The 18,600-nt window shown below is 43.6% G+C and overlaps 1 long non-coding RNA gene across 1 annotated transcript; it reads left to right on the top strand.

Moving 5' to 3' along the window:
- The first annotated feature begins 926 nt into the window (after positions 1-926).
- Positions 927-16,706, top strand: LOC149122152 (uncharacterized). Its single transcript, XR_016221374.1, has 3 exons — positions 927-1,182; positions 2,171-2,246; positions 16,587-16,706. It is a non-coding gene; the product is annotated as an uncharacterized LOC149122152 (long non-coding RNA).
- Positions 16,707-18,600: the final 1,894 nt, after the last annotated feature.

The raw sequence follows: 18,600 nt of genomic DNA, 5'->3' as shown, positions 1-18,600 counted from the left end.
AGCCATCGGCGGGTATTGAGTCTTCTTGAAGTCAGCTCTTCTGAGTTGCTAATGTCTGCTTCTGGGTATGAGAAAGGGCCCGAGGACACCACAATTCACTTTGAGTGTGTGTGGATGGGATAAATGAGGGTATTGGGCCAAGCCTTTTTCCTTAGGGACATCACCAAGAAGAAGCACTTCTCTGCCCACATCACAGACAAGGTTATCTCCTGGTGTGCCCTGACCAGTAGAAGGGTGATCCTTCCTCTTGGCACCCAGCAGGGCTCTGAGACCTCCAATGAAAGGCTCATGATGACTTGACATTTTCCCAGGAAGCCAAACCCCAGGCCATGCTTCAACTTGGGCCAACATAGAGTTTGGGTGTCAGAGTGGGGTGCACAGCGCTAAGAGTAAGGAAATGGGGTTCTTGGCCTGCTGATGGCCTGGGAAAGCAGTGGAAGGTGGCCCAAGTCCCCTGCACCCACGTGGGAGACCCAGAAGGACCTCCTAGCTCCTGGCTTCAGCCTGGCCCAGCTCCGGCCATTGCGGCCATGTGGGGAGTGAACCAGTGGATGGAAAACCTCTCTCTCTGTCTCTCTGTAACTCTGCCTCTTGAGTACATATGTAATTTTAAAAATATATATGGCGAGAGGTGAGCTAGAACTGGATATTTCCTTTACCCCAGGTGAGTTAGGCTCTGAGGGGGAAAAAACAACCCACAATAGCTTGGGCTTGCAAAGTACAAAATGCTCTGTGGGGTTTGAAACGGTTACTTTCCCCCTCCCACTGCCAGAACCATTTGGGGAGTTTCCTCCAAGACTCACTTGGAGAACACGGCAGTGAGAGGGTGTCACTAGTCAGGGTTAGGGGCCTGGAACTCTTCCTCTCCTGCAGTGGAAGGCTGTGTCTTTAACTGTCAGTGTGATGACTTCCGCCTTCCCAGAATGCACCTGTCACATCCGGATCCTGGATGTGTGCTTGCACCCGAACAGGTTCATGGAGCCCCTGGGTGGGCGCACCAGCCGGAAGGAGCTGCACCTCCAGCGCGGGTGAAGGCTGCTGTTTTCTCTCTTTCTCTGCGGAGCGCTGCACGCCCGGAGCCAGGGACCGCTTGTGCGTGCTTTTCCCTGTGCAGAGCCCTCCACCTTGGAGCTTTCCCGCTCTCTTTATCTCTGACGCATGCACGGACCATCCCAACTGGAGGTACCATTTTCGTTTCTTTCTCTTGTCCATGGGCAGTTCTTCGGCCCGCTCTTGTTGAGCATTTCTCTGTGTGGGGCAGCCCAGACTCGGGCCTGAATGCCTGTGTTTCCTGGGTGCTTCCTTCCTATTTGCACGTGGGGTCGGTCTCCATTTTGTGTTTCTGTCTTGGAAGAAAACAAGAGCCTGCACCAAAATTAATCTCTTCTGGGTTCTGGTTGGAGTCTCGGCTGCTCCACTTCCTATCCAGCTCCCTGCTAGTGCCCCTGGGAAAGCAGCGGAGGCTGGCCCTGGTACCTGGGCCGCTGCACCCACATGAGACCCCGGGATGGTGTTCGAGGCTCCTGGCTTCGCCCTTGGCCCTGGCCTGGACATTCTGGCCATCTGGGGAGTGAACCAGCAGGTGGAAGACCTTTCTCTGTCTCTCCCTCTCTAACCATGACTTTCAAATAAGTAAATAAATAAATCTTCAGAATCATTAATGTGTTCATGGCCCACATCTGTAGAACTCTGGGAAGTAAGCTCATGAAGAGTGAGGAGGCTTTTCCTGTCCTGCTCCTCTCCAGAGCCCCTAATGGGGGTTGGGATTCTCTGCTCCTGCTGCTTTGTCTAGAATTTTGTTCGGTGTGTTCTACCCTGTGAGCTCCTTTCTCCGACCAGGCTAGGAAGAGTTTATGTTTTTGTTTTGAGTTTGTGCAGTGGTTTTTACTTGTTATGTGTATGTACTGATGGCATACAAGCTCCTTAATGTGGTGGACTAGATGCCAGCAAGTTTATTTTATTTTCATGCCTGGTAATATCTTATTGAAAGTTGGACGTTGTATTAAAAAATCATGAAGGCTCAGAATGATAATCTCATTGCCCAGAGATAATTCACTCTATCATAGACCAGGCGAATAGCATGAGGGTCATAACTCAATCTTTCGGGGTGGCCCTGGCTCGAGTCTGCATTTCCTTTCTTAGAAGAGTCTGGCTTCGTCTCCACCCCTAGGCTGTGGACCTCCAGGGATCCCAAGTGAAAATCAGCGACGTTTACCAACGCCTCCTGATGGCTGAATCTCAGAACCGTAAGTTGGCCTCTTACTAAAATGACCAAAACCTGCACTCCTCTTTCCCATTCTTTCTTCCCCTCTACCTCTTAGTCTTTTTAACCTAATGTTGTAGTAGGAAAACTGGCATCTGGTCTGCTTGTGTTTTACTGTGACCTGCTGTTCTCCGGGATTTTGGTCCCTCAAGGTCCAGATGCTGGAAACTGGCAGTTAGCCTAGTAGCTCAGATGCCCACATCCCACGTCACGGTATCTAGTTTTGATTGCTGGCTCTGGCTCCTGGCTTCAGCTTCCTTTCAAGACAGACCCAGGGAGGCAGCAGTCACTGCTCAAATAATTGCTTTTCAGTATGGAACTGCTGTTAGAATTTACTGTGTAACCATTATAAATTTTGGATGGAAGGATTGCATTCCAGTTGTATCAATGAAGGTCTTTATTCAGAGGAAATACATGAAGACAGGGAAAGTGGCAAAGTGTCTACCATGTGTTTAAAAAATCTCTGTCAAAAAAAAACATGCTTTCTCTCTCTCTCACTGTCTACCTCTGCCTGTCAAAAAAATAAATACATTAATAAAAATAAGTAAATAAATAAATTAAAATATCTGTCAAAACAATGCACCAAGAGAATGTTTAAAGCCGCCAAAATGCTAATGGTTGTCAATACCCCTTCATATTTCTTGCCTGCAAAGAGGCTGTAAGATGGTAAAATATCATCTCTAAAGAAGTGCTGGGAAACACGCACGTGTGTTTCTACATGTACATACGCACACGTGTCTACACATGTGCACACACAATGATATCCAGAGAAGCTATTCTTCAAAATAAGAAGGGTATAACAGTATTTTAGGGGAAACAAATTGAGAGGATCTGTCTCCACATTTCTTTACTACAAAAAGCTAAAGATTTTGCTTCTGACTGCAAGGAATTGGCAACACATGGAGATTCAGATTAACAGGAAAAAATGAAAAGCCCAGGAAGTAATGCAACATAGGGGAAATATAAAAGCCTATGTAATTTTTCTTCTCTGAATTTCTATAAGAGTTGCAACTTCTCATGCAGTAATACAGTGAGAAGTACGAGGACAAATGAAACTCCCGTGGCAAGGTTCTTATACTCATGGTAAAGTAGTATAATATGAACTTTTCCTTTGGAAGATGTTTTCTGTAATTCCTATAACAGCCACTAAAAGGAATATTTTTGTGGTTTTCAATGCATAAGTCTTGCATGTTATTTGTTCATCTTAGGCATTTTCTGGTAGATTGTGGATAGCATTATTGTTTTCTGCATTTCACTTGCCAGTTCTTCCTTGTTAACGTTGGAAATATACTTGGTTCCTGTAGATTAGCATTGCCTCCTGTGAACCTACTAAATATGTATTTTATTTCTGATAATTTTTGGCAGATTCCATCAGGGTTTCTACATACACAATCCTTATCAACAAACTGTAACACTTAACAGGTTCATGTTTTCTCTCCCTTCCTTCTCCTCAAGCCCTCTTTTTTTCACTAATACACTGTTCATTACAAATTAGGAGAGTAGATAGGTTTACCTTCTTCTTGCTGTTAGTGGAAAAGCCTTCACTATTTCGCCATTAAGCATGATGTTAACTATAGCGTTTTTGTTTCTGTGTTTTACAAATGTCCTTTTACAGAATAAGGGATTTTTCTTGTGTTTCCCCGGAAACTGAGAACCATGAGACTATTGGCATAAAGAGGTTGTAAGGTTAATCAAATGCTTTCTGCTTTAACCAAGATGATGCTTTTATCTTTCATTCTGTTGATGTGGGGTGTTACCTTGCTTGATTTTTAAGAACAATTTATTTATTTAGGAAGCAGCATTACAGAGGCAAAGAGAGGGAAAAGGACAAAGGGAGAGACAAAGATGTTCCATCCCCTGGTTCACTCTCCAAACAGCTGTGAAGGCTGGGGCTAAAGTTAAGAGCCTAGAATGCATCCTGGTCTCCCACATGGATGGTAGGGACCCAAGAATTTGGACCATTTTTGCTACTTGCCCAGGCCCATTAGCAGAGAGCTGCATCAGAAGTGGAGGAGCAGGGACTCAAACCTATGCCTGTATGAGATGCTGGCATCACAGGCGGTGGCTTAATCCACTGTGCCAGGATGTGGCTCCCAAATGCCCAGTATTCAAATATTAATGTAATCTTGATTCCTGAGATAAATTGTATTTGGTCATGATTTATCATCCTTTTTATACATTGCTGAGAAATATTCAGTAATATTTTATTAAGGGTTTTATTTCCATGTTCATGAGGGATATTGATTTGTGAGTGTTTTTCTCTTAAAAAAAATCTTTATGAGATCATATCAGCATTTTGTCTGTTTCATAAACTATGTTAGGAATAGTTCCCTTTTTTTATTCTTAAAATGTTTGTGTAGAATCCTTCTTTTTAATTCTGGAAGGATTGTGTAGGATTTGTGTTTTCCTCTGTTAAAGTTCAATGAATTGTTATGAATTCATCTGGGCCTGGAATTTTCTGTGGGCTTCCACAAAAAAAAAAGCACTTTATTACCATGAATTAAATTTTCAATAGATATGTGGATTTTAAAACATTCTTTGAAATTTTTTAATGAAATTTTTATTTAGTTGAAAGAGTGAGAGTGAGTGAGAAAGAGAGACACTGGTTTACTCCCTAAATTCTTGCAACAGCCTGGACTGGGTCAAGACAAAGCCAGGAGCCCAGACCTCCATCCAGGCTTCCTGTGTGGGTGGCAGGGGACCAAGCACTTCAGCCTTCAACTGCTGCCTCCCAGGATGCACATTAGCAGGAACAGGTAGTCGGAAGCAAAACATGGACTTGAACCCAGGCACTGTGACTGTGGGTGTGGGTGTCTCAAGCAGCATCTTCGTCACTGAGCCACAGTGCCCCCCCTTTTAAGATTTATTTATTTGAAAGGCAGAGTTAGAGATGCAGAGGCAGAGAGAGAGAGGTCTGTCTTCCATCCACTGGTTCACTCTCCAAAAGGCCCCAACAGCTGGAGCTGGACTGATTAGAAGTCAGGAGCCAAGAGCTTCTTCCAGGTCTCGCACGTGGGTGCAGGGGCCCACAGGACTTGGGCCATCCTTTACCGCTTTCCCAGAGGCATTAGTAGGGACCTGGATGGGAAGCAGAGCAGCTGGGACTAGAACCGGAACTGCAGGTGGTGGCTTTACCTGCTGTGTCACAGTGCCTTCTTCTTAAGGTGAAAGCAAAGACAAGTGGCTTCAGTTCTTCCTTCTTTGTTAATGTATTACTTCTGATAAAATTGTTTGAAGGCGTTTAATTCCTTCAAAGAACTTCTCTAGCTACAACCCACACATTTAGATGTTTTATGTTTTCATCATTCCTCAGTTTGAAATACGTTTAGATTGTCTTCTGGACTGGGTTATTTAAAAGGTTATTACTAACTTGGCCAATATTGGGGGATTTTCTATGTGTTTGGATGTTATTGATTTCTAATTTGAAACTTGCAGTGGGGAATGTATTCTGCATGCGTCAGTCGTATTCTCTTGATTGAACCTTGGTTCACGACCCAGAGTTTATCTGGGGTAATGTAACAATGCTTTTGGATGATCAGGAAATAAGGCGAAATGGATCAACCATGAACATAAATTTTATTCTCTTTGCAAAATGGATGGCATAGAAAAATACTACTCCTGAGACAGCATGGCTATCAAGGAAGTCGTAACAAAAATGTGCCTGTGGCATTGAACATAAATAAATTAGAACGTGAAATTATTCTTTTTGGTGATGCAAATGCATGTGAGAGCGGAGGTTGAAAATAAGTCCACTCTGGGGGTTGGGGGAAATCAAGCCCATCAGCACTTACTGGATTTTAGTGCATTTGGCTTCACCTACCCATAATTTAGAGTGTCTCAAAGTTTGCAATTAAAAGCTACCGGGGAACAGTGGCTGAACACTGACTCATTAGAAGGGAGTTGAAAAAGCTCAACTAAAATCACCTAAATTATAGACCTCAGCTGTTCACAAGGCCTCTTCTGTGTTAGTGAGTCAATGTTTTTAAAGGATAAGTGTGTGTTTGGGGATGAGAGTGCGTATTTATTGATTAGTACTGTGTGTTTATTTATATTGATCTTTTATTGAATCCCAGGTATAGACATGTGCCTTAATAGAATTTCACCATTCAACCATCCAGTACAAATCCTTTTAGTCCTTTTTACCTACCCATCCCTAATTCTGTCTTGTTCTCCCATGACAGTGACCACAATGTGTAAAATCTACATGGTTTGAATATCTAGATATTCTTAAAAAGAAAATTTTACACACCACAGTGGTTAATATTGATGCCTTGTCCCCTAACTAAACTTCCTTGTATGCTGGCCAGTGACACTGCCTTTGTCCCTTCTCTTGTCTGCAGTGGGGACCCCTCCCCTGCCCTACCTTGGTTGCTGCTTTGCTCATTTTTTTTTGAAAAATAAAAAACTCTCTTCCAAGAAACCTTCTGTCAGGCTGTCCTTTCAGAGAATGCAAACAAAGACACAAGTTTGTTATAAAAATTAACAAATTGACTCATATATGTGAATGATAAAATGGTAAAGGATAGTCAGAATAATTTGAAAAAAGAGGATTAAGGGGAGGATAACTTCTTTTTAAAAATATTTAGTTATTTGAGAGGTGGGAGGAAGCTCCCATCTGCTGGTTTACTCCCCAAATGACTGCAATGACCCCAGCCAGGAACTCAGTCCAGGTCTCCCACATGGGCCAGAAGCCAATGTTAACCACCACCTTTGCCTTGCTAGGATCCTTGTTAGCAGGAAGCTTGAATCAGGAGCTGGAGCTAGGACTTGAACCCACGTGCTTTAGACTTGGGATGTGGGTGTTGTGATAAGTATCTTATCTGCTAGTCCAAATGCCCGCATTGAGTTTTTTGATACCATGACCAAGTAAACATGGCATTTGTAGGTTTGAGTTTGTTAGTCACAGAGATATCAACATAAATAGAGGAACACAATGGAGACCCAAAGTGAGATTCAAGAATAGTATTTTATCATTGACATATAAACAGTTCTTAGAACAGAGTTGACTATGTGATAGAGAGTTAAAACACGTTGAATGAGTGAAAAAGTGATATGAGACAGCATTGCCATCACAGTTGGGAAGAGAGGATTATTCCATGAAAGTTTCTGGAGAAATGCTTTATTCATATGAAAAATAAATATTGGACCCCATGTTCATACTATAAAAAGAAATCAGTTCCACGGAATTAAAGATCTGTGAATGTGAAATGTAACTTTTAACATATTTAGCACGAAATACAGCCAATTCTTATGACTTTGATATTGGAGAATTCATAAGTACTTCAAGAAAAAAAATGTGAACGAAAAAGAAAAGGTGGATTTTAAATTTTTAATTAACATAAGCAAATTGAACAGGTAACCTACAGGAAAGATATTTGCAATATGCAAAGCTTCCTCCTCTCCCCTCTGCCCTTCCTTCCTTCATGATTGTATAGCTTCCTTCTTCAGTCAGTTTCTTGCTTGTCTACTGGGGTAAACATGAACACAGAGATCAATAAGACAACATTTTAAAGTGGCCCTGAAGAAGTTCCACTAATGTGAGAGCAGACAAGGGACCAGCCATTACAGCATAGTGTGACAAGGGCTGTGAGAGAAGAGTAAGCACAGTGTTGAAGCAGCCCTCAACTGAAAAAAAGTGCAGGTGGTATCCGAACTGTGCATGAAAGCGTAGACAGAAGCGAGCATGCTTTCCAGATAGAGTTCAAGAGCACTCGGGGAGGTTGGGGCGCCCTTCTCAAGGCTGAGAGGCGGTGGAATGAACAGCCAGTTCTGCAGCTCTGCTGCGGTTCCTAGTTCAGCTTTGCTGGGGAACAGAGAGGGAATGGGAGGTGCTGAGCACTGAGTCAGAGTTGTCAGGGGGTCCAGTTGGGGGAGACCCTCAGCTCTGGCATGGAGATAGAATTTTGGCTCAAACACAAAAGGAGCGATGAATGTATTTAGAGGAGCGGAGAGGTATGGTGGGACCCCTGGGCAAGACAAATAATCATGATTACTGTGTGGAAAATCCTGCAAGGGGCAGTGAATACTGAAGCCAAGAGAGAGTCAAGGGGTGAGAATCCTAACCGCATGAGATGTAGGTTGTGACTGACATTGGAGAGTAGTGTAGTGTTCCAGGGAGTTGGGTGGAAAAAAGAGTTTACTAACTGGCAGAGTGTGAAATGGAGGTGGCTCCTGGGTTCTGGTTCGGATGACTGCATAGATAATTAAAACAGAAACTGTTGGAGAAGAATAGAGAAGCATTCATATTTTTATTATAAGACATTTTTGAAAATGTAAGTTCAGGAGACTGGGAGGAAGTTGGTTCTAAAACTGAAATTCAGGAGAGAGACTTACCCTGGAGTTAGCGATTCTTAATTGGGTCTTCAGGAGTGAACAAGTTGCTCAGAGACTGTATAGAGTAGGAAGACCAATGCTGCAATGAAGGGTGAAACAATAGGAGCTGACAGTGGAGTCTGCGGAGGCACAGCTAAGAAAGGAATGAAAACTGGAATATGAATACGAAGTCACAGGAGCCAATGGAATGAAGGTTTGAAATGCTGAGAAGATAAAACTCAAACATGGAAAAGAAAGAGCTCATTAGAGTTTTCGTCGAATAGTTCATTCATTCCTTTTTGGAATGTGACTTATGGAGACGTGAAAAAGCATCAGATGACACGGGTGGAGAGGACATAGAAAGCGAGAAACCAGAGATAATACTAGCAGATAGCCATCCGTATGGGAGGAAAGCAGAGAACTCCAGTGTTTATTTGAAGAGGAGTCTCCCCAGCCCCTCCACCAAATTGAGAAAGACTGATGACGTGTAAATGCTGTATGGGAGAAACTGGCAGAGAGAAATACTCTAAAAGTGATAAAGTGATAACAAGGAGAGAAGCAGTGGGTAGGATGAGGTCCCGAGGGAGCCAGAGCAGGCCTGAAGAGAAGAATCCCAGCAGAGAACAATGATGCCGGGTGGAGCTACGTTGTCTGCAGGCAGAGCAGGGGCAAGTTCTGGTAGCTCTCCCACAACACCTCCTATTTCATTAGTGGTTAAGTCTCAACTGTTGAGAACAAGCAGGTGGTAGGGACAGATATTTAAGAAAACTGGAGAAAGCCGGCGCCGTGGCTCAATAGGCTAATCCTCCACCTTGCGGCGCCGGCACACCGGGTTCTAGTCCCGGTTGGGGCGCCGGATTCTGTCCCGGTTGCCCCTCTTCCAGGCCAGCTCTCTGCTATGGCCAGGGAGTGCAGTGGAGGATGGCCCAGGTGCTTGGGCCCTGCACCCCATGGGAGACCAGGAAAAGCACCTGGATCCTGGCTCCTGCCATCAGATCAGCGCGGTGCGCCGGCTGCAGCGGCGGCCATTGGAGGGTGAACCAACGGCAAAGGAAGACCTTTCTCTCTCTGTCTCTCTCTCTCTCACTGTCCACTCTGCCTGTCAAAAAAAAAAAAAAAAAAAGAAAACTGGAGAAGGTTGAAAGTCACGGCTGTGGAGGAAGATCTCCCACGAAGATATAGCACCGATATTGAGTAGTGCCTGCAACTCCTTGAAACTAGAGAATGAGTGACCATCCCCCAAGGACCTGCTTATGCTGTGTGTGATGGTGCAGCAGGAGGACAGTTGAATGGCTGCACACTTTTCAGCTGATGTGCAAATAGGGACAAGAGAGGCAAGAGCATGGAGAAAATGATCAACCAGGAAACGCAGCTGGCTGTGGGGGAAGGAAAAATACTCCACAGGAGTGGAGTCACAGGAGATGGAGATTAAGTGACACTGAGTGACAGGAGAAGAAAGAAAGGTGACCTTTTGGAGAGTGAATGTTTTACTTTATTATTTTTAAGAGATTTGTTATTGTAGTTATTTGGAAGGCAGAGTGACAGAGAGAGAGAGAGAGAGAGAGGGACTGACAGGGGTAGAGAGAGAGAGAGAAAGAGAGAGAGCGCGCGCGCTTCCATGCACTGGTTCACTACCAAAATGGCTACAACAGCCGGGTCTTGGCCAAGTTGAAGCCAGGAACCAGGAACTCCTTCCAGGTCTCCATGTGGGTGGCACTGGGGTGATCACCACTGCCTTCCCAGGTTCCTTAGCAGGAAGCTGGATCGGAATCAGAGCAGCTGGGACTTAATGAGCACTTCAATATGGGATGCTGGTGTCAACATGTGGTGGTTGAGCCTGTTAGGCTACAACACCAGCCCCAAGTGTTTATGCTAGTATGTCATAAAGAGTCCATATCTGTTTAATGATGCGTGAGTGCACGTGCCCATAAGTACACATAAACTTTGTCCTGTTGCCCACACAGATTGCTTTTATTTTCAATGTGCTTTTGAAATCATCAATACAGTAGAATAGATTTTTGTCTGACAGTGTACAGCTCTATCCCTTTTTAAATTAATGGGCTACTTTCCAGAGCAGCTTTGCTTCACAGACAGAGCAAAAAGTAGAATGTTTCGAAACATCATTGTTTTCTGAACCCTGCACACAGCTAACACCTCATGTTAATGCGCATTTGTTATATTGATGAATCAATATCGGTGTATCATCATCAAATAAATTTCATACTTCCCAAAGGACTCACTGTGTGTTATACAGTTTTATGGATTTCAGCAAATGCCAATATTATATACCTGCCATCCTAGTGATATCATACAGAACATTTCATGCCTTTTTTTAAAAAAAAGATTTATTTATTTATTTGTAAGTTGGAATTACACAGAGAGTGAAGGAGGGAGGGAGGGAGGGAGGGAGGGAGGGGAGAGAGAGAGAGAAATCTTCCATCCGCTAGCTCACTCCCTAATGGGCTGCAGCAGTTGGAGCTATGCTGATCTGAAGCCAGGATCCAGGAGCTTCTTCCAGGTCTCCCAGGCAGGTGCAGGGGCCCAAGGATTTGGGCCATCTTCCACTGCTTTCCCAGGCCGTAGCAGAGAGCTGAATCAGAAGTGGAGCAGCCAGGACTCAAACCATATGGATGCTGGTACTGCATGTGGCAGCTTTACCCACTACACCACAGCTCCAGCCCCATCATGTCATGCCTTAAAAATCCCTGTGCTCCATCCATCCATCTCTGCCTCCTCCTCCTCATTCCCTAGCAGCTATTCATCTTTTCATTGTCTCTATAGTTTTGCCTAATTACTACATTCATAGTTGAAATAATAGGAGATCTTAAAAAATTCATCGAAAATGCATATTGTAGAAAAGCTATGCATGCATTTTTAAATTCTTAGCACCAAAATAAAGCCTGTTTTTTAACTCTTTTTTAAAAAAAACTCTACTTAGTAATTTGCATTTAAGCTTCCTCTATGTTTTTGTGGTTTGATAGTTCATATGTGTTTAGTATGAATAGCATTCCATTTTATAGATACATCAGTTTACCTATTGAAGAATGTCTTAGTTGATTCCAAAATTTGACAGTTATGAACCAAGCTGCTGTAAACATTGATGTGCAGATTTGAGTGGAACATTAGTTTTCAGTTCATTTGCGTAAATTCATTTGGTGATTGCTGGATTGTGTGATAAGACTATGCTGTATGATAAGACAGACTGTCTTCAAAATGCCCAAACCATTTTACATTCCCACTGTCCATGAGTGGAGTTCCTGTTGCTCCACATCCTCATCAGCATTTGATGTTGTCAGAGCTTTGGATTTTAGCTAACAGATTTTTGACAGATTTGTTTTATCATGAGTTGTTTTTGTTATTTTAATCTGAAATTATACTTTCCTGAGTATTTTTTAAATGCTCACTTGTACTCTGTATGTCTTTGGTGAATGTTATCCTCAGATCTTTTTCCATTTTAATCATTTGCTTTGTGAGTTTTAAGAGTCCTCTGTATGCTCTGAATATTAGCTTTTGGATGTTTTCTCTCACTTTATGGCTCATCTTTCCATCCTCTTAACAGGTCTTTCACAGAGCAGAAATTGTTTTAATGAAATCCAGCTTATCCATTTTTCTTCCATGGATTGTGCTTACGTGTTATAGCTAAAAAAGGCATCACCAAAAACTCACAGCTCCCTAGAATTTCTCCTGTGCTATCTTCCAGGAATTTTATAGCTTTGTGTTAGGTTTAGGTTTATGATCCATTTCTACTTAGTGTTTGTGAAAAGTGTAGTCTACATCAAGATTCGTCTGTGTGTGTGTGTGTGTGTGTGTGTGTGTATGTGTGTATCCAGGTTATTTCTGCACCCTTTAATGGAGAGCCTGTCCTTTGTTCACTGAGTTGCCTCTGCTCCTTTGTCAAAGGTCAGTAAACTAGATTCATGGGTGTTATTTTGGACTCTCTATCTTGCTCCATTGATTGTCTGTCTTTCTGCCAGTGTCAGATGGGTCTTTATTACTGTCAAATCTATGAACTGTAATGCACGTATGGCTTTATGTGGCTACCACCATAACCAGCCTACAGAATTCCAGCACCCCAAAACTCCCTCACTCTGTCTCTGTATACTTGTACCTCCCACTCAGACACAACCTCCAGCTACTGATAATGTTTCCCGACACTGTAAGGTTGCCTTTTGAGGGGTGCCATGTGAGTGAAACTATGTGACATGTAACCATTTGAGATTGGTTGCCAGTGACGAGTGTCCTGTTTTCCTTGCATCAGCACTTTGTAGTTTTCAGCACCCTTGACCTTTGTTTAGACAATTTTCATTGGCACTATTGTGAATGTTTTTTGGCTTGTTTTAATTTCTAATTTTATGTAGAAAACAGTTTGTTTTTCTGTATTATGTTTTACAACCTTGCTTACTTTACTGTTTTTAGAAGTTCTGAATGTTTATTTTGTTTTTTTTTTTTTATTGCCCAATAATATCTATGCAGGCAGTCATGTTGCCAATGAATATACGGGCAATTTTATCATTCATTACTAGTCTATTTTTTAAAAATAACTTCTGTGTCTTACCTATTGCATTGCTGAAACTTCAAGTATCATGTTGACTAGGAGTATTGAGAATGGAATTCTTATTTATCCTAATCTTAAGAAAGCATTGAATCTTGCATTGTTACATATAATAATGGTCGTAGGTTATATTTGTAGATGTGTTTTATCATACTGAGGAGGTTTTCCTCTCTGCCTTGTTTTTGAAGAGTTTTTTAAATAAAAAGTTATAAACAGATGCTAAATTTGTAAAATTATTTTCCTTCACCTATTGATTTATAATGTATTTTTTCTCTAATGGTATTTCACATTGATTGCTTTCCAAACACTGAGCCAGCCGTATTCTTTTGTGATAAATCCCATCTGGTTGTTTGCTATGATGATTATGGTTGTATCACTTCGTGTAATATATGATAATATCCTGTTGATGGTTTTTATAAGTTTTAACAAAGGGTATTGCTCTGTTGGTTTCCTTTCTCTATTGTGCTTGTGTAGTTTTGGAACAGAGTGGGAGAAAACGATTTAGAAAGTGTTTCGTTTAGTTTCTGCACTTGATCTTAGCCAAAAGGCTGAGAAGTGATCTCTTAGTTTCTGAAAGACAGTGTGTATAATAGTTGTCATTTCTTTAAATATTTGGCATAATTCACCTCTAACACTATCAGGGAATAGAGGGTTATCTTTCAGAAGATTTGGCCAAACTAAAAATTCTCTTTCTTTGATATTTATAAGAATCATTGATTTATTTCATCTTGTTTGAACTTATAGTTTATAGTTTCCCTAACTTATTGTTAGGGAAATGCATGATTTCAGATAAAGTGTTGAGTACACAAAGCTCTGCAGAATTTTAGCTTACTAGCTCTTCTTAAAAATATTTATTTATTTATTAGCAAGTCAGAGTTACAGAGAGATCTTCCATCTGCTGGTTTACTCACCAGATGGCCACAATGGCCAGGGCTGGACCAGGCTTGAGCCAGGAGCTTCCTCTGGGTCTCCCACGTGGGTGCAGAGGTGCAAGCACTTGGGCCATCTTCCACTGCTTTCCCAGGCCATAGCAGAGAGCTGGATCAGAAGAGGAGCAGCTGGGACCCAAACCATCACCTATATGGGATGCCGTGTTGCAGGCAGCTTTACCTGCTACAGCGCTGGCCCCACTTATTATCCTTCTGATGTGTGTGTGGCACCTCCATAATTTGTCTTCTCTCTTTTTTCTTTACCATCTCAATAAAGATATATCAGTTTTGCTGACACAGTTTTTGTGTTCACTGGTTTTTTGTTTTGTTTTCAATTTTATTCTGTTTCACTCTTTGATGTATTAGTTGCTCCCTTATGCCTGGCTTAGTTTATTTTGCTGTTCTTTTTTATTTTTTTAAACTAAGAATTATTGTTGAATAGATAGCTTTCTTCTCTTCTAATAAATGCCTTTATTGCTATGAATTTTACTCTAATTATGTTTAAGTTGCATCTGTAAAACTCTGATACATCTGCATTTTAAATTTGTTAAAGTTATATCCTTTTCTAATTTATCTTGAGACTTCCTCTTTGACTTATGGATTTAGAAGTGTATTGTGGGGCCAGCGCTGTGGAATAGCAGGTAAAGCTGCCACCGGCAATGCCAGCATCCTATATGGGCACTGCTTTGAGTCCTGACTGCTCCTTTTCCTATCCAGCTTCCTGGTCTGGGAAAGCAGTAAAAGATGTCCCAAGTGCTTGGGCCCCTGAACCGCGTGGGAGACCTGGAAGAAGCTCCTGGCTCCTGGCTTCGGATCAGCACAGCTCTGGCCGTTGCTGCCAACTGGGGAGTGAACCACTGGATGGAAGATCTCCCCTGTCCCCTGTCCCCTGTCCCCTGTCCCCTCTCCCCTCTCCCCTGTCCCCTCTCCCTTCTCCCCTCTCCCCTCTCCCCTCTTCCCTCTCCCCTCTCTCCTCTCTTCTACCCCTGCCTCTACTTCTCTCTCTGTGTAGCTCTGCCTTTCAAATAAAATAAATAAATCTTATGTATTTCAATGTTTGTCACAGACAGCATCAGGAGGGCTCATTTGAAATAAAATCCTTTCTGAAAATTTCTCCTTCACTTGCTGTGTTTAGGCCAGCTGCATTCAACATACTCACTGATAGTTTTTGACTTAGCTGGATTTCATCATCTGTTTTTTGACATCGAATTCCTTTATTTCAGTTTCTCCTTTTTATGTCAGGTGACTTGCATGGCTCTTCATTCCATTTTAATTTATCAGTTGCGATGTATACAGTATCTGTTTCTGTAGATTGTTAGGGACTGCCTTCAGAATTGCAACACACACTTTCCTTTTCATAGGCTCGTAACAATTTTGCCTTATCAGGGAGAAATCTTGCCATCAGGTAGGTTCTTTCTCTTCTCTTTTATGTCATAGTTTCTTACTTATTTTTTTTTTATTTTTGACAGGCAGAGTGGACAGTGAGAGAAAGAGACAGAGAGAAAGGTCTTCCTTTGCCATTGGTCACCCTCCAATGGCCGCCGCAGCCAGCGTGCTGCGGCCGGTGCACCGCACTGATCCGATGGCAGGAGCGAGGTAGTTATCCTGGTCTCCCATGGGGTGCAGAGCCCAAGCACTTGGGCCATCCTCCACTGCACTCCCTGGCCACAGCAGAGAGCTGGCCTGGAAGAGGGGCAACCGGGACAGAATCCGGCGCCCTGACCGAGACTAGAACCCGGTGTGCCAGCGCCGCAAGGCGGAGGATTAGCCTAGTGAGCCATGGCGCCAGCCGATGGTTTTCTTACATATTCCACATATCCCAACAATCCACACTAAAAATTCATGAGATGCATGTTATAATTTTTGGTTCAATCATTAAATCCATTTTGTTTAAAACATTTATTTATTTTACTTGAAAGTCACAGTTACACAGAGGGAGAGAAGGAGAGGTACAGAGAGACAGAGAGAGGTTTTCCATCCTTCCATCCCCTGGTTCACTCCCCGAGGGCTGCAATGGCCAGAACTGCCCCAATCTGAAGCCAGGAGCCAGGAGCTTCTTTCAGGTCTCCCATGTGGGTGCAGGGGCCCAAGGATTGGGCCATCTTCTACTGCTTTCCCAGGTCATAGTAGAGAGGTGGTCAGAAGTGGAACAACCAGGTCTCAAACCGGTGCCCATATGGGATGCTGACACTGCAAGAGGCAGCTTTACCTGCTATGCCACAGCACCGGCCCCCATTGAATCCACTTTTAAAACCTATTGGGGCCGGCACTGTGGTGCAATGAGTTAAGTCTGAGGTGTCACTAGTCAGGGTTTGGGGCCTGGAACTCTTCCTCTCCTGCAGTAGAAGGCTCTGTCTTTAACTGTCAGTGTGATGACACCCGCCTTCCCAGAATGAACCTGTCACATCCAGGTCCTGGATGCGTGCTCGCACCCCAACAGGTTCATGGAGCCCCTGGGTGGGCACACCAGCCGGAAGGAGCTGCGCCTCCAGCGCTGATGAAGGCTGCTGTTTTCTCTCTTTCTCCGCAGAGCGCTGCATGCCCGGAGCCAGGGTCAGCTTTTGTGTGCTTTTCCCCGTGCAGAACCGTCCACCTTGGTGCTTTCCTGCTCTCTATCTCTGACGCGTGCATGGACCAACCAAACCATAGGTACTGTTTTCGTTGGACTTTCGTTTTCATGGACTTCTCTTGTCCATGAGGAACACTTTGGCTCTCTCATGTTGAGCACTTATTTTGTTGCGGGGCACCCCACCCTCGGGCCTGAATGCATGTCTGTTTCCCAGGTGCTACATAACCTTTTTGCGCATGGGACTAGTCTGCGCTTTGTATTTCTGTCTCGAAAGGATCCTGCACCAATATTAATATATTCTGGGTTCTGCTTTGAGCCTTGGCTGCTCCACTTCCTATCCAGCTCCCTGCTAATGCCACTGGGAAAAAAGCAAAGGATGGCCCAGGTCCCTGGGCTGCTGCACCCACAGGGGAACCCGGGATGGAGTTCGAGGCTCCTGGCTTCGCCCTTGGCCCTGGCCTGGACATTCTGGCCATCTGAGGAGTGAACCAGCAGGTGGAAGACCTTTCTCTCTGTCTCTCCCTCTCTAACCACAACTTTCAAATAAGTAAATAAATAAATCTTCAAAATCATTAATATGTTCATGGCCCACATCTGTAGAACTCTGGGAAGTAAGCTCATGAAGAGTGAGGAGACTTTTCCTGTCCTGCTCCTGTCCAGAGCCCCTAATGGGGGTTGGGATTCTCTGCCCCTGCTGCTTTGTCTATAATTTTGTTCGGTGTGTTCTACCCTGTGAGCTCCTTTCTCCGACCAGGCTAGGAAGAGTTTTTCTGTTTTTTGAGTTTGTGCTGTGTTTTTACTTGTTATGAGTATGAACTGATGGCATACAAGCTCCTAAATGTGCAGGACTAGATACCAGCGAGGTTATTTTATTTTCATGCCTGGTAATATCTTATTGAATGTTGGACATTGTATTAAAAAATCATGAAGGCTCAGAATGATAATCTCATTGCCCAGAGATAATTCACTCTATCATAGACCAGGCGAATAGCATGAGGGTCATAACTCAATCTTTCGGGGTAGCCCTGGCTCGAGTCTGCATTTCCGTTCTTAGAAGAGTCTGGCTTCGTCTCCACCCCTAGGCTGTGGACCTCCAGGGATCCCAAGTGAAAATCAGCGACGTTTACCAACGCCTCCTGATGGCTGAATCTCAGAACCGTAAGTTGGCCTCTTACTAAAATGACCAAAACCTGCACTCCTCTTTCCCATTCTTTCTTCCCCTCTACTTCTTAGTCTTTTTAACCTAATGTTGTAGTAGGAAAACTGGCATCTGGTCTGCTTGTGTTTTTCTGTGACCTGCTGTTCTCCGGGATTTTGATCCCTCAAGGTCCAGATGCTGGAAACTGGCAGTTAGCCTAGTGGCTCAGATGCCCACATCCCACATCACGGTATCTAGTTTTGATTGCTGGCTCTGGCTCCTGGCTTCAGGTTCCTTTCAAGACAGACCCAGGGAGGCAGTGATAATGGCTCAAATAATTGCTTTTTTGTCAGCTCTCAAGGGAGACTTGGATGGGGATACTGGTTCCCAGCTTCATCCTTGGCTGCTGTGGACCTTTGGCGAGTAAACCAAGCTCCCTGAAATAAGTAAACATCACCATTGAAAAGATCTGGATGTTTTCATTGGCCCAAACTCCACCTTTTGTTCCCCTGGTTCTGCGATATCTGGAAAGCTCTGCCTGGGTAATGATCTTCCCTTGGCTTCTGGTCCATTCTCTGGCTGGCTTCTCAGCTCCTTGCTGCAGACCAAAGTGGCTACTGCCAGAGGGAAGCACCTCACACCATTCTCCACAGGACTGTGGCCCTCAACCTCTGGATCTTTCCCAAATAACTTGCAACCAGCTGCTTTTGTTTTATGCAGTTTTTTTGGTTGTTGTTCTTGGAAGTTTTGGTCTTAGTAGAAAGGGAAGACCTGGGGCAACTTACTTATGAGAAGTAAAGTTGCAGACAGGTGCTCCTAGCAACTGTGAGATAAACA

Source organism: Oryctolagus cuniculus, chromosome 15 (genome assembly GCF_051225735.1).
Source record: "Oryctolagus cuniculus isolate XC-2025 breed Fujian yellow rabbit chromosome 15, ASM5122573v1, whole genome shotgun sequence".
Lineage (NCBI taxonomy): Eukaryota > Metazoa > Chordata > Mammalia > Lagomorpha > Leporidae > Oryctolagus > Oryctolagus cuniculus.
This window is presented reverse-complemented; position numbering and strand designations above follow the sequence as displayed.